This window comes from Peromyscus californicus, unplaced genomic scaffold (genome assembly GCF_007827085.1).
Source record: "Peromyscus californicus insignis strain IS unplaced genomic scaffold, ASM782708v3 Scaffold_13__1_contigs__length_99412109, whole genome shotgun sequence".
NCBI lineage: Eukaryota > Metazoa > Chordata > Mammalia > Rodentia > Cricetidae > Peromyscus > Peromyscus californicus.
Window position 1 is genome coordinate 29,449,337 of NW_026294424.1, and position 17,182 is coordinate 29,466,518.

Sequence of the window (17,182 nt, forward strand, 5' to 3'; positions counted from 1 at the left end):
TTCTTGTGCCTATTCTTCTTAAACCTACAGAGGAAGATCCCCCTTTAACTCTAACATATATTATTCCTAGCCTAAGATTACAAGCTGATATGGCAGCCATCATGGCAGAGGGAAGCATTTGGAAACACCGCAGTAATCTAACATAGCACAGCAGACTTTCAACCATAAATTCAGTTGCAACTGGAGATTATTAAGGTTATTTCAGAATGTAATCTTACTACATTCAGTTTCCCTCTGCAACTCCTGTGCCTCCTAGGCACCTACATTAATAACCTACAGTCACACGTAGTCATGCATTACAGACATACCCAGCAGATGCACACTATTCCTTATTTCAGGTGAGAGAAAGTAGCAGCACCAGGATTCAAACTAACAGACTGTCACAGCTCCCTAACAGACTGGAAGAGCAGACATGCATAGTTAACCCTTTTCCAGAAAACCCATCATAGCAGAGAGAAAACAAAAACAAAAAATATGCAAGTGGTTGGTTCATTCTATTTATTATCATTTATTTTGAATCTTGATGACATACTGTATTTCACCACATGTCAAAAAAATCATCAAATGATTTCTCAAAGTGGTACCATTAGAGTTCATCAATACATGAATATACATACATGTAGAATTGTTTATGACTAAGTCTTAATATATACATACATGTAGAATTATTTATAACTAGGTCTTAATGTGTTTTCAAACAAAATGATTATATCAACTATATATATATTCATAGGTAAAACCTATGCATACCCCAAGTTGCACCCCATTAATATCCCCCTACTGCACACATATTAGACTCTTACAATGAATAATGAATGATTAAACCCTCAGTACAAATGCCATGGAGAGGCACTGACATCAGTGGCCAGCTTTACCCCCTCCCTGTGGTTTCCAGCAATATGAGAACAAACCTCTTAATCATGAGCTATTTCATAAGGAATTTCTTCCTCGTCATTATATGTGGAATATATAGCATGGTGGGGAGATTTATAGGGCTGATTTGAATCTCTCTGCTCTGGAATATGCATCAGTGCTTACCTCTAAAAGGAGGTATGTTTTATGTGCTCATTGTTTCTTGTGATCACAGGACTCACCCAGCCAAATAACCACATATCCAAAACCCAAAAGCAAAATCAACACTGTGGGATATAGTGAGGTAGAAGCCACAGTAATAGGAAAGGTCTGTTAGGGACTCCTAAGCAATGCCCATAAATGTGAGCAATATTAGCAAATAGAGTTGATGGTGGAAAGATAGAATTTTGGCAGAGAAAAAGAGATCTCAGTGGTGTAGCAGATCCCCAAAGCCCTGGCGATTCCCAGGATATGAACTTCTCTAAGTCACATAAATAGAGTTCAGACTCATTCTCTGGAATTTGACCTTTCCTTTGAAGCATGAGTTTCATACATAGAACTGAGGGTATCCACAAGACATGGTTTAAAGTTGACACTGGGTCGCAGGGACCTCTCCATGCCCTCTCAGGCCTGCCAAGCTGACTGCCTCACCAGAACCTGGGGAAGACCCTCGTGAGTTTCCATGGACAGTAGTAGCTCCTGTTCTAGATCCAAAGGAGTGCTCATTGGTGGGAGAATCCTTTGACAACTGACCAACTAATTCTCAGCCACTGTTTTCCACTGACCCAAGGTACTAGTATATATTTTTCAGATTGGAAAAGTATTTTCTAATACTTAAGCACCCTAATCAACTGAAGTAGACTGTGTCTTCATTTATTCTTCTGGTATTTCTTAAGAGCTTATTCTACTCAGTAGAGTGTATGAAACTAAATAAGATCAGGATTTACGGTTGGGGCCATTTTTACTCAAATTATCTTCAAAAAGTTAGAAAGTGATGGAAGGAAAGAATTGCCCAGCTGTGGCCTTAGCTGAAACCTAAACCAGGATCATTCCACTCTTCAGTCACTAGGTTTGGGGACAAAGAGGCTGATGAAGGAGGAAAGTGACACAGACATCACAGACCCTGAGAACCTGTGGCCATAATCAAGAAACAGATCACAGCCTCTGTGATGTTCAGGACATCACGAGGAAGGTTTTAGAGCCAGGTGGCCAGCTCTAGCCCGGCCCAGCTCTTTGTAACTATTCCTGTTCTCTCTCTCTCTCTCTCTCTCTCTCTCTCTCTCTCTCTCTCTCTCTCTCTCTCTCTCTCTGTGTGTGTGTGTGTGTGTGTGTGTGTGTGTGTGTGTGTGTGTGTGTACAGTCACAGATCTTGTCTCATAAAGAATGTCCATCTGAAACCTCAGAATGTGAGGAAATAAGATTTAGAGGGTATGTAAGGTTCTGGGGATGAAATTATCTTGGGTCCTAAACCACATATTAGTGTCCTTATATGAGGAAACGATCCAGACAGGCACACAGAGAAAGTGACATGGGGTGGAGGCAGACTTGGGGTGGTATGTATTTCAGTTAATGAATGCCAAGGATACCTAGAAATCATCAGATATTAGGAGATTCTAGAAGGAACCAACTCTGCCACCACCTTGATTTCAGACCCTGGAAGACAGAACTTTAAGGGAGTAGATGTCTACTGCTCTAAAACACCCATTTTTGTAGTAGTTTGTCTCTACTACCCTAGGAAATTAATAAGTGAGTTCCACTATTCCTCACCACCAGATCTCCCTTCCTTTTGCCATTATCTTCCCCTTGTAGGATCCGAGGAAACACTGAAGGAAGACCCGGACTCAAACAGTATGCAAGAGCAAAGAGCGTTTATTAATATTCCAACATGCATGTGGGGTCGTTCAACTGTACAAAATGGCAACGACCCTGAGAGGAGTGTGCATGCCCCTTTTAAGCACAGCTAGGGCAATTTCAGGAACAGTTAGGTCATCTCAAATACGATTGGTTAAGCAAGCAGCAGTTACATTAGTACATTTTTAATTGGCCGAGCTTTTATCTTTGGACATACTTGAGTAAGTTTCAAGGGGGTTGTAGAACTGTCCTTGAGACATTGTGGGGCTGACTCAGGACCTGTTTGTGCTCACTCCCTCATCTCTGAATGTAATTTGTTGATAAATGGCCCTTTGTTGGGAGAGACATCTGTTTGCCTCTCTCAGAGACCTGAAACCTAAATTTAGTTGTAAAAGTGGGAACATTTGAACCGTCACTCTGAATGGTCACCACCTGAGCTTCAAATATGTTGTTCTCAGACCACAAGCAGGAAGAAGGCAACAGAGAAGTGACTTCCTGTGTCTCCAGTCAGTGATGGAAGCCAGCTGATGCTATACTGGAAGTATCAACTCCATGCATCTCTTCCAAAATCCAAGTTTAATAAGTGACATGACAGCAACCTTGAAATAAGTATTTATACCAGGAAAACTAATAAGCACTACAATTCATGGCTTTTTCTCCATTTATCAGCACAGTGTTGTGCCCAAGCTGTGTTCAAGACTTCCCCAATTCTCTCCATTGTCCCGCCTCTGTGATTGCTACTAGTGGATGAGGGGATCCAGAAACATTACCATAAACTAAGCCACAACTATCTCTTCCTGAGAAGACACTCCATTAGTTTTGTGTGTCCTTTGAGCTGTGATTGTTACTGTATTGTTAGAAATGAAGTCATCCTCCCCATGGGCATTTGATTATTTATAACTTCAGAAAGCTTCTCTTCTGCAGTTATTCTCCAGGCTTTCATCCTGAGCAGACAACCTTTGATAAGAATATGGAAAACAATCTGAACCTTAAATGGCAAACAGATGAGGAGGCCCAATGAAAATCACACATTTGAAAGCCATGTGTTTTCACATGAAATATGTATATATGAGATTTTTAATTGATGTTGACTTTTTTAGCTTACTTCATTACTGGGTTTTAAGAAACTATTAAGTAGAAACTGTGATCAAGAAAAGTCCTAGAGAAAATCCTAGGCTTTACATGATTTCTCTTTGATTTACATAATTTCCCCTTGACCCCTGAACCCAGTGGTAGTATACTCAATTTTCTTGCGAAAAAGGAAGCATTCTCTTATTCACTCTAGCAGCCCTTCTGCACATACTGCAATATAAGTAGTCCTGCCTTAGGTGGCATCCAGTAGTGTGAGATGCTAAAGGCACATGTGGCATTCATATTTTAGGTGGCCACTGATGCTCTTCTCTAAAAACTCTTAAGTTTCCTACCTTTGGAGCACATGGGGAATCATATACCTAAAACCCTACAGATGGATGGGACTCTGTAATTCAAGAAGAGTTCAGAGAGATTGTGACACCATTTTCTAGACCAAAGCATTTAATTGCCAGTTTACTAACTTTCAGAATATTTTTGTCTCTGGCAGAATGACCCAACACATTAAAAATAGTAGCTCTGCCATTCTCAGCTCTAGAGGCTTAATCAGTGTTCACACACACACACACACACACACACACACACACACACACACACACAAACTGAAATGGTCTTGTAAACACACGCACAATTCTCTTTGAAGACACTTTTAACCATCAGAAAAACTCCACTTCCCTTCCTATAGGTGCATAAGGAGTCCAACAGTACTAGATTTAGATTCAGTCAGAGCTCAGAAAATAAAACCTGGGGAATCTCCAGCCCAGCAAACTTCTAAAATCACATATATTGAGACCTGAAAGGGACCCTACAAATTATTCAAGCCAATCCTTTTACTTATTCCCCCATAATCTAAGGTCTAGAATGGGGATATTTTTGCCTTAAATCATTCAGCTATTAAAAAATATTGGTAAATTTTATTATCTCTTCTCCTAGCGAATTTGATCTGATCATAATTTTTGTAGCCTTTAGTGTCCTTGTGGTAGAATCTCATTCCATGCCTTTGTGCTTGAAAGAACAGAATACTCTGGTCAGACGAACTGAACTTGACCCCGTCCTGTACGATGTCTATGTCCTGTACAGTGTTCTGCATTTGCATAAAATCAAAACCAGTAATCTTTGAAATTCAGAAACAGTCAATACTTCCCCAAAGCAGGCCTTGCCTTTCCCAGAAGCTATATGTGCCAAGTACAGTCTATGTATTGTTCTATTATTTGGATAGCTCAAACAATTGTGATTCATTGAAAATGATGTTATTTCATCCAGATTATTCAGACAATTACCTCAGGTCTGTTTGCTTTAGAAGTGAAGCCTGGAGCAATAATTACTTATTTCTTAGATTTCTTCTTCCCCAGAGACCTTAAGTTCTATTAGTGTCAAATAGAGGAAAACATCCCTTAGCATGTTAACAAAGGCCTACTAAAGAATAAAATCCTTTCTCTGAACCCATTTAGATGCTAAAATGTCAACTCTAGGATTATTCATCAGGCAACAGTACCTGTCTGTGTGTGCTGTTTGTACAAATGACAATATTCAAAACATAGCTGAAAGACAACCTTCTTAGTTACTTTCTCGCCTGAGGTCCCCAGTGAGCTAATAGCATCTCTACAATGTTTGGTGGGGGAAGAAAAGGGCCAGCAGAGGTGCCAATCATAGGACTCTACTTACGGGACCATTGCAGAATCCACGAAAAACAAGCTAAGGGGCTTGAACCTTCTAGACACAATTATTTTCAAATAGGGAAAATGCTTTCTATCCAAACTGGAGGGTAAGACTTGAGTTGTGAGAATCCCTGGAAGAGGTGACAATTAAATGCTCCCTGACTGGAAGTATTCTTGCCTGAAATGAGATTGAGGTCAGAAAAAGCTGTGTGTAAACAAAACGTACAGAAAGAAGCACGCAGACAGAGGACCAGGCTGAGCCTGGAGTGTTAGGTGATCTTACATACGTCCCAAATTCTTCCACCTCCAGCAGCTCTGGGCAGAGACTTTGAATCCAGATAGTTGATTTTATCTACTAGGCATTCCAGTACTTTCATCTAATCCTGCAGAAGTAATCACCAAGACAAAAGTATAAAGAGAGAGTTATACAGCAGGACCAGGAACCTCAGGGTAAACATCTGTGTCCAGCAAAGCCTGCCTAGCATTCTGCTTCTCCTGACTTCTAGGCATGATGTTTAGTTATATATGAGACATGACTCAAGGTGCCGTTCCCGTAGACAGCTGGATTGCAAGATTAAGCAGGTGTTCTTACACCTCAAACACAGTGGGATAGGACTGGGCAAGAAGTCAGGTTGATGGTGCAGGCTTGTTATCATGGCATTTGTCTTTCCTCAGAGAGGGCAGTGCTTTGCCTATGACTCAGTTGGGCTCAGTCATAAATCTGTGTGTTCAATTGGAGGTTCGGGCCAGCCACAAATGTTCTTTATGTTAAGATTTACATGGGGTAAGTGGTTCAAGAGGATGCTGAAACAGATCACTGGGGACTGTGCAGTTTATTAGAAGAGTTATTAATACAATGAACAGACAGATAGAGAGGCACATGGCAGGGACTCTGAAGAGAATTCAGACCCTAGCATCATCACCGACAGACAGCATAGTAGGGTCTCAGAGAATCTGAGCCCAAGTGGCAGAAACAAACAAAGCTAACCTCTTTGTTTTGTTTTCTAATTAAACATTTATTACAAAGAACTTGCAAATGAAAAATCACATACCAAAATTAGCCAAACCCAGAGTCTATATAGCTCTATGAACATCTATGTAGATACAACAGTCATTCTGATGCTGTGGAACGTCAGAGCTGGATTTTATACTTTCACTAGCAAATGCAGTTTTATGTATTTATCCACCACCCAAAACCATAACACAAAGAAAAATGACAGATTTCAAACTATAACAACAATTAGCTTTATATACCTTTCATGACCCATGTCCATTACCTGCATTCAATTTTTTCTCATCATCTAATATCTACCCTTTCATGTTCTGCTTTCAACATGTAACAGTGTGCAACAGTATCATGTTATACTATAGCCACAGCACAACATGAAGACATAACCCCTTCCTCTAGCTCCCCACGTGTGATGCTTAGTGTCTGTCAAGTTGACACAAACTCAGGTCACCTGGGAAGAGCAAACCCCAACTGAGAAATCTTTTTCCATCAGACTAGCCAGTGGGCATGTCTGTGAGACATTAATGATTGATGTGGAGGACCCAGTCCACTAAGAACAGTGTGCCATGCTTGGGCAGGTGGTCCTAAGTTGTATAAGCAAAGAGTAAGCAGGATTCCTCCTTGGCCTCTGCTTCAGTTCCTGCCTCCAGGTTCCTGACGAACTCCAAGCTTGCCTTCTGCTGATGATGGGCTGGAAGCTTTAAGCTAAATAAACTCTTTCTTCCCCAAGTTGCTTTGGTCAGAATGTTTTATCACAATAGTGTAGAAACAAACTAATACACTGAGAATGGGGGTAGTTCATAGCATGATCTTGCACACAGGCTCTCTGATCCCCAGGCAGAAGTCAGCGAAAGTGGTGGGGACCAGGATGTAGCACCTTTGATGACAACTTGCTTTCCAGATGAGATGTCATGTCCTGGCACTAGCAAGCCTGTTAGCTAGGGATTCAGACAATGTCTCCGTAGGTGCCTGTCAGTATCTGTGAAAGTGTGGAGCAGCTACAGACAGCAGCTAGATTCTAACATTACATTCTTTGTCGGGAGGATGGCGTTCTCCCTACATAATTCTCTGTTTCTCCAACAAGGTAGCTCAGGCATGCAAACATGTGAGTGGCCGAGGAAATACACAGCATTGTTTCAAGCTTCTACTTACATGCAGTTAACTACTGTCCCACTGGTTGATTCAAGTCACATGGGCAAGGCCAGAATCAGAGTAGAAGTTGCAGGCCAAACAGCGTGAAGACATTAGTTAGAATCAGTCTGCAACACCTATCTGTCACGGCGATAGATCCAAATGTGTTTTGATCTCTGTCCATTTATCTTTAAGGGTTAAGTATCAGGAAGTTAATTAGAAGCTGTTGCAGGGAGGCAGGTTTGTGGACTGTCGAAGGTCAAAGAAGGACAATCATTAGAACACTCTGGAGGCCAGCACATGGGTCACTTAGATGGATCCCTCTTGAGACAGTTTGGGTCTCCTCCCGAGGGCGGTGTAGAGCTTCTGGTACTCTGGAGCACAATCAGAAGGAATTGTGATAACAGGGTTCAATAGACAGATATTCAAGAAAACTCTAGGTTTTAGCCTCTCCTCTGCACTCCGTGGGGGCCAGCATCCCAGTGTGCAGAGCCTCTCAGATATCGTTTTCCCAGAGATTATTTTTCTGAACTTTGTGTGATGGGTGAATTGGAAGGAGGTGGGAGAAGGACTGAGGTGAGGGGGGAGAGTTTCCTACCTACACTGGCTCAGGAGGGGGCCTTGGGGTAGTCCATGGTCCCAGCGCTCTGTACTTAGACTTTCAGTCCTCCCCATGATGCTTAGGGGAGTCTGGCATCTCTCTTCCTGGGCTGCTCTCCAGTGTCCCATCTCTCTACAAGCATGAAAGCTCCAACTCAGACATGACTCCCCTTGAGGAACTTGAATGGAACTTGGGAAGGCAAGGTGCAAACAACTCGTGTTTTCTGGTTTAGCTCTTGATTTTTTTTTTTTTTTTATTGTTTTTAGTTTTCCGGAGCTGAGGACCGAACCCAGGGCCTTGTGCTTGCTAGGCAAGCGCTCTACCACTGAGCTAAATCCCCAACCCCTAGCTCTTGATTTTTAAGGACATGTCTATATGGACTATTCCAAGTATTTATTCAACTTTGAACGAAAAGCAGATCTGAGGGAAAGAGGAGTTTTGCCATTTTTACTCAGGAGCAAAATTCCAATCTGAACCCCGGGGTTAGATCAGTTTATTTGGCAACTATAACTGGGGCAGCATTCCGTCCAAGCCTTCTCCCCATCCTTTTCACTGTTTTGGAAAAGGCACGACAGAGCAGGGAAAGGCAAGACAAAGATGGATTGTAGAAAGGGAACTGGGAAATAGAAGAGGATGTAGACTGCATGCAAACAGAAAGGAAGGTGACCAGCCAGAGGGGAGAATAAAGCACAGGAGAGAGAGTGGGAGAAATGAACCAAGGACGGCACGTATGTGTGCACATATGTATGAAGACGCAATGTGAAACCCATTACTTTGTTGCTACATTAAAAATAATTTGAAGAAGGAGGAAGGGAAGAAGGAGGAAGAAGAGGAGGAGGAGAAAAGCACCTTGCAATCTTACTCATATCATGGCTCACATAGAGAATTATTTCCTGAGCAGAAACAAAGTACTCTAGTGGCTGTGCCTTAAGTTATCCCAAGTCTCCTACAGGTACCCGAGAGCCCAGGAACACAGCAGCTAAGACACCTGAAATCTGTGCATGACACACAAGTCTGAAGCCACACCTCAAAGTATGTATGATAAGGATCCACGATGTGGGAAACACAAGTACCCTGGTATGAATAAGCATTCATGACATGAATATGGCCATGTCAAGAACACCAATGTCTTAGACTCGTGGGAATGGCAAGGCCCTCCCTGGGTCAGGCTCAGAGGAATGGCAAGACTTTTCCCTGGTCCAGGTATGGATGCTGAAGACCATTGACTTTTAGCTAAAAACAGTACATGCAGAAAGTACCCACTGCATCTTCTTCAACACACTGACTTCATGGCCAAACTCCCTGAGACTGTTCCCACCTACCAAGATCACCTAGGCTGCCTCCTCCTCCCTCATGCTATATATAATAAATCTGCTGAGTATCCGGGCTGCTGATAAGTCTCCATCCGAGGTCAAGGCCCACCCAATCACAATTTTAAGTCACTTGTGTCTGTCTTTGGTAATCTCTCATCACTCTCAGTGGAGTTTCCAGGACCCAGCCACAAAGGCCATACCACCAAGTGCTTGTTTGCTTCCCTTCATTTCTAATCCACTTCAGAATAACACATGGACCCACTGTGAATGTCTCACCCACAACTCACATGACACTTACCTTTTACACAGGCTCCACTGTGGGATGACTCATCCCTAAAAGGCTTGAGGGCCAGCTGGCCCAAACAAGTAAAAAAGATGCTTTCTGAGAGCCAAGCTGGGTCTGCCTAAGGGCCTTAGCAACAGCAGCTGAAACATGATCTGAGATGACCTGGACCAATGAGAGGCAGCCATGTCACATCAGAGGATACATATTCATCAGATCTTCCCCCAGGGTTGGGTGGAAGGTATATAAGACTTGCCTCTTCCTGAATAAACTGAGCTTGTTGTTTTGACATTCTCCCCAGAGTCTGTGTGGTTTGACTCCGCGCCTACTTGGTCCCCACCTCCAAAGGGAAGAACAACAAGGACCCTGCTACACATGGCAACTCTTCTAAAGTAAAGCATTTAACTGGGGACTTGCTTACAGTTTCAGAAGCTTCGTTCCTTATCATCATGGCAGGGATCATGCTGACAGACATGGCAGGCATGATATTGGTGAAGGAGTTCAGAGCTACATTATGATCCACAGACAGAGAAAGAAAGAGTCAGAGACTGGCTGGGCCTAGCATGGGCTTTTGAAACCTGAAAGCCCACCTCAGGTGACACACTTCGACCAAAAGGCCACACCCCCTAATCTTTCTAAACCAGGGATTCTCAACCTCCCTAATGCTGCGACCCTTTAATACAATTCCTCAAGCTGGGATGACCCCCAACCATAAAATTATTTTGTTGCTACTTCATAATTTTGCTACTGTTATAAATTATAATGTAAATATCTGATATGCAGGATATCTAATATGCAAACCCCAAAGTGGTCACAATCCACATGCTAAGAACCACTGTAAATCTGAACCTTTCAAACAGTTCCACTCCTGGTAACTAAGCATTCAAATATATGAGCCTATGGGGTCAATTCTTATTCAAGCTACCACATTCCACTCCCTGGTCCCCATAAGCTTATAGTCATATATAACAGGGCAAGACTGTACAAAGGTTCTTCCATCTTATATTCTTGCTGAGGCCACTTGGATTTAACTAGAATTTGATTTCCTTAATGGAGAATCCCATGGAAAATTACCTAATTCTATTCTAGGTACCAAAGGTGAGGATGCCCTAGTTAACTTAGCTTCTGTTAAACTGCTTGTTTGTGCAGAGCCTGCTCCAGCTAACCACATGTCTTAGCTTCTCTTAAAACTGCTTACTTCAAATTGCTTTCTATTGCAAAGCCCCCTGTGGCTGCTGAGCAAGTTGCCAAGTCATGGTTTCTGTCTTTAAAAACCTCATGTTCTGAACAGCTGGGGCCACACCTAGGTCCCTGAATACCTGGTATGGCCTCAGCTGCCTGGAATAAAGACTTTCAATTGGATATGAAGTGTGTCTGTGTGGTCATCTCTGGTGGGCTACCCATAACACATACAATGCATTCAGACCAACTTCAAAAGTCCCCTTGTCTATCAAAGTCTCAAGACTGTTCAAAGGTCCAAAGTTCAAAGTGCCTGGGACTCAAAGCCTTCTCTTAACTGTAACCCCCTGTAAAATCAAAATTAAAAAGCAGATTGCATACTTCCAACATACCAACAGAATATACATAACCATTCCAAAAGAGAGGAAAGGGAGCATAGTGAGGAAATACTGGACCAAAGCAAGACTGAAAACCAACTGAACAAACTCCAGACTCTGTTGTCTCCACATCTGAGGTCAAAACACTCTTCAGAACTCCAACTTATTTCAGCTTTGTTGACTGCAACACATTTCTCTCTTGGGCTGGCTCCACTTCCTGTTAGCAGCTTTCCTTAGCAGGTATCCCATGACCTTGGCATCTGTGACATCTTGAAGTCTCCAATACAATTCAGACTTCACCCTCACAGGTTCACACGATGGTCTCTCTGGGCCTCCATGCAGGGACACCGCTGACACACACCTAGTCTCAGCAGCTTTCCTTCATTGTGGAGGGAGATCTCACAACCCCTTTCTTGTGTTCTTGACTCTAACTCAAGAACCACACATGGATGAAGCTGCCAAGTTCTGCTGCTTGATGGGGTTGGAACTTGATCTCCTTCAATTACATCTGCATCAGCTTTCTGTTGTTGATGGTTTCCTTCACTGCTTAATCTTTCCTTTAATTCCTTTACACAAGTTAGAAGATTAGCTAGCATGTCTTGAAATCTCTTCTGCCAATGCCATTAACCCCAAACCCTTCAAATTTAGCCTCAGACAGATTTGTTGAACAGTGCCAAAAAGCAGCCACATTCTTTGACAAAATATCCTAAGAATGATACTTACTAATACTCTTCCCCTCTGCAACTTCTTGATCTGGTCCCCTACAGCTCAGATTGCCCTCATCAGCATTATCTTCCATGCTCTTACTAGGATGGCCCACTAGGCTGCACTTAAAACTTCCAAATGCTATTCTAGTCCAAAGTCCCAAAGTCATCCATATTCCTCCAACAAACAGCATGGTCAGGCCTGTCACAGTAATACCCCAGTCTCTGGTACCAACTTCTATCTTAATCACTGTTCTATTGCTATGAAGAGACACCAAGACCACAGCCATTCTTATAAAAGAAAGCATGTAACTGGGAGCTTGTCTACATTTTCAGAAGCTTGGTCCATTATCATCAGGGTGAGGAGCATGGTGGCAGGCATGGTGTTGAAACAAAAGCTGAGAGCTATTTCCTGATCTGTAGTCAGAGGGAGATCTGTAGTCTGACTGGGCCTGGCAAGGACTTCTGAAACCTCAAAGCCCATCCTTAGTGACACACTTCATCCCACAAGGTCATGCCTTCTAATCCTCCTAATCCTATCAAAGAGTTCCACTTCCTGGGAACTAAGCTTTCAAATATATGAGTCTATAGGGGACATTCTTCTTTAAACCACCACATTCATTATTCAGAAGAAGATTATGAGAGCCAAAGAGGTGAACTGACTTTCCAAAAAATCTCCAGGTGTGTGACCTGAAATAGACACGGATATTCTTGTTATAGAGTCTGTTTCATAGATATCTTACAAGACGTTGAGTAATGCTAATTATCCTAATTATCATCTAAAGTAAGAATATAGATGCCAACGATGTATTTGGAATATCCAAGAGTATATACTTTGGGGGACATGTGGACCTCTAATGAACTCCTTGGCAGATGGGACATGGCTTCAGGGGCTTTATAGTTCTCCTGAGTCATTTCTACCCACTGAAGCAAAACAAGCAAAAGCCATTTTTCTTCCCTCTTGGAAATTTGAATTCAGGATAACTTCCCATAGTCTGACCAAAGGGACCAGATCATTTTTCCTGTTTTCTCTTCTTTCGAAATCTCTTTCTGATCACACTTATTTTCATGATCTTAGTAGAGGTTGGAGAGACAGCTAAGCAATTGAAGCACTAGCTGCTCTTCCAGAGGATGAGGGTTTGTTTCTCAGTACCCACACGAAGGCTCACAACTCTGTGACTGCAATTCCAGATGATCCAGCACCCTCTTCTGGCCTCTGCCAGGCATGTGATCATACACATGAAATAAAATAGTACAATAAACCACTCAGTAGTGGTTTCAAAGAAACTGGCTAGAATTTCTAAATTCTAAAACTAACATTGCAGATGCCCAGGTTAAATCAAAGGACTGGTTAAGCTCCTGAAAAACTGTAATGTACTGGTTTGGGTTATGTAAACAATTTCTAAACTCAATTTCTCTCCATCTAAAATCTTGTAAGAAAAGGGAGTAAATACCTGGGTGGTTCTCCCAGTCTGGTCAATGCCTGCTTCCTGCAGAGAATGGAGGGAAGAATATACTCTAGAGGAAAGACTTGGGAGTCTCTGAGTCTTGGGGTAAGGAGAGCAGGAAGGCTGAGACACCTTTTCCTGTCCTAAGGGTGGCTACATCTGTGAACTGCCTGTAGTATTCCCTGGTGTGAGGACAGCAAGCGGTGTTGAGCCCATACATCACTCTCTGTGTAAGTCTGGGTTGTGTCTCAGAGCTAAGAAGGCCTGTATACAGGGTATCTCAGACAATTTGCCTTTTCTCTTATAAAACAAATCTAATTCTAAAATATCATTAAAATTAGTTCTTCCCACTGGGGTTCATGTTTCCCACTCTTCAGTTTATGTTCAGGCTATGCTGAAATACAGAAAAGAATTAGGCATTTCTCAAGGACTGTGGATAATTATCTATCTGTAAGACTAAAGTGGCATGTTAGAACCTCTGGTTTCTCCTGTCCTCCCATCCAAGTGTCCTCTGACAAGCCCCTTATGTCCCCTTCCTCATTAGCAGTCATGAAGAAAGGATGGGTCATTCCATTTTAGCCATACTTACCAACATGGCCATGGTATCTATGTTGCCCCAACTCATCACAACCACAAGGGAAAGTAAGGCCTTTACTCCCTATGGACTGCATTCTGCCCGATTACCTTTAAATAAATCTGTGGTAGAAACATGCTGAATACAACTAAGAGGCAAATCAATAGGTCTAGGAATCAGTAATAGCATCTACTGTTCAATTCCAGACTTAACTTTGGTGGGTGAGAATCAACTAGAACAGTGGTTCTCATTCTGTGGGTCACAACACCTTTGGGGGTCAAATGACCCTTTCACAGGGGTTGTATATCAATATCCTGTATGTCAGATATTTACATTATGGTTTATAACAGAAGCAAAATTGCAGTTAGGAAGTAGTAACAAAAATAATCTATGGTTGGAGGTCACCACAATATGAGGAACTGTGTTGAAGGTTCACAGCATAGAAAGACTGAGAACCACTGATCTAAAAGCTTCCTAGAAACTGGGATGCATGCTTTGCCCAATTCTGAAGGTGCTTTATCAGTGAGGACACAGCAAGGGTCAGAACCCATCAGATGCTAGTTGATGGGGATCGAGGTTTGCCATTCTTTCTTTTTCTTTTAACATGAATAAAGGTGTGATTGCTTCTTTCAGCAAGAGTATTAATTTTTGTTGTTGCTGTTTGTTTTGAGTGTTTGTTTGTTTGTTTATTTTTGTTCTTTTATTGTTGAGACAAGGTTTCTCCATGTAGTCCTGGCCCTCCAGGAACTCATCCTGTAGACCAGACTGGCCTCAAACTCACAGAGATCCACCTGCCTCTGCCTCTCAAGTGCTGGGATTAAAGGCATGTTCTACCTCCGCCTGGCCTAATTTTGTTATTATAAGGATCTGCAATGATGGGAGAGGTAACCCAAAGATCTTATGTTCCTGACTTTACAAGCTGTTGTTGGAAGGAGGAGGATGGGGAAGCCGAGAAGCATTGCTAATATTCATAGATGTTGTTGTTGCTTTGGGAGCACATGGGAAAACAGGACTGGTAAAGCATTCCATGTCATCACTGCTCAACTTGAAGATGGTGTGGGCTGAGACCAGACAGATCTGTGACCCTCTGTGTTGAAAGGGCACTTAAGGCCCTCAAGTTGACAAGCACAGCAGTAATTTGAAGCCTTTGCAGCCTGTATGATACTTCTCCTCAGGCATGCAACTGTCTGGAGACATTGGATCAGGCAGGCAGACACCAGCTGTGAGCACATCACACTTGACCCAGGGCTGTGCTGATGCCCTCCATTTTGGTCAGAGGTCTGTGAGTCTAACCCTGCTAAGCTCTGTTTGTTCTTCTCCATGCACCTAACTTGGAGCAGAGTTCTCTGGCTTGATGGGAATGCAAAAGTTAGGGGAAAACTGTCCCAACAGCCAAGGAGAGAAGGGGAGTTCAACTTAATGCCATTTATGTCATACCATGTGGCATGAACCTTGGTCACATAGAAAAAAAACCAAGGGGGAAAAAGGGCATTGTATGCCCCACTATTATCCCCAAGGAAGATAGTCTAGGGACCTTGTACAAGGTCAGTTATACAAAAGACTGGAAGACTTCAGGCCCAGGAGATAACAGCTTATACTTAGAATGTGCCCCCCCCCCAGAGTTTAGAAGCTCCCAGAAGTCAATTTTCTCATGGAAGGATCTGAACAAGTAAAAGGAAGAAAAAAGTAATAGGCAGCCATCATCTTGGGAAGCTCTCAGGGTGCAGGACCCAGGATAGTTAGGTGGCTGTGCCATCCTGGCCCATCTCCTCTTCCTCTATACCTCTCTCTCTCTCTCTCTCTCTCTCTCTCTCTGTGTGTGTGTGTGTGTGTGTGTGTGTGTGTGTGTGTGTGTGTGTGTGTGTCCATCCCAGCCATGGTGTTCTTTCTTGCCGTTATCCTTAAGGAGGAGTTATGCAAAGAAAGAAATCAGACCCTTTTGTAACACGAATTGTTAGAAGGTCTTATTAATAAAACAAACCCAGAGCCAGGTATTGGGGTGAATGCTGGAAGATCAGAGAAGCGGAACAAGCCACAGCCACCTCACCTTGCCAGTTCCTCAGCTGATCCTGTTTCCTCAAACTGTAAGCCTCTGAGTTCTCATCCAAATGGATCTCAGCTGAACTGCTGCTAAAAGCCTAAAAGCTTAACCAGCTCTAGTTCCTGGTTTTCACACCTTATATACCTTTCTGCTTTCTGCCATCACTTCCTGGGATTAAAGGTGTGAGTCACCATGCCTGGCTGTTTCCAGTGTGGCTTTGAACTCACAGAGATCCAGATGGATCTCTGCCTCCCAAGTGATAGGATTAAAGGCGTGTGTGTGCCATTATTTTCTGGCCTCTATGTCTGTCTAGTGGCTGTTCTGTCCTCTGACCCCATATAAGTTTATTAGGATGTACAATATATTGGGGGACACACTATATCACCACACCCTTTTCCTTATCCTTAGGGTGGCAGAATCTCAAAGCCTATACCAGGGACAAGATAGAAAGATGAAGCTTGAGGGAAGTAGGGAGAGTCATGAGGCAAAGAGGACAGGCACCAGGACCCTGTAGATCCAGCATCCTCAGCACCAATGTTTAGAGCATTCCAGTTGCCCAGTTCATCACCCTAGCCTGGCTGCTGTGCTGGTTCTAGTCAATGGCAGCCACAATGCAGATGTAGGCTCATTGGGGTCGCCTGAGTGAGCTGGGCACCTCCCAGACTTGGTGCCAGTCCCTGTTAATCTGTGTAGACCTCCCAGGTCCAGCTATCTCAAAGTATTAGTTCTCTCATGCTAATGATGCATGCTTTCTTACATGAGCAAAGAAAAGGGAGTGTCCAGATAGACTCTCACTCTTGGCTTATGGCTGCATAAGGGACAGAAAAAAACAGATTGAATCATGTTCAAGACAAAAGGAGTATAAAGAATATGAGAAGTGGGTAATAGAACAGACATACCTCCTACCTGTAGGCAAGAACAGGAATGTAGTCAGACTTTTCTTTGGGCTGCCAACTTACAAATAACAACATGGAAACTTCCTAATAGTTATGAAAGCTCAGCCTTTGGCTTAGGCTTCTCTCAACTAGTTCTTGTAACTTAAATTAACCCCTTTATATTAATCTGTGTTCTG

The 17,182-nt window shown here is 42.8% G+C and overlaps 1 long non-coding RNA gene across 1 annotated transcript in view; it reads right to left on the bottom strand.

The window, feature by feature from the left end:
* Positions 1-722: 722 nt before the first annotated feature.
* LOC128108339 (uncharacterized) overlaps positions 723-17,182 on the bottom strand; it is a 43,567-nt gene continuing 27,107 nt past the window's right edge. The window contains exons 2-3 of the long non-coding RNA XR_008217440.1: positions 5,738-5,833; positions 723-3,660 (exon numbers count right to left, since the gene is read on the bottom strand). This is a non-coding gene — a long non-coding RNA (uncharacterized LOC128108339). The remainder of the gene's footprint in view (positions 3,661-5,737; positions 5,834-17,182) is intronic.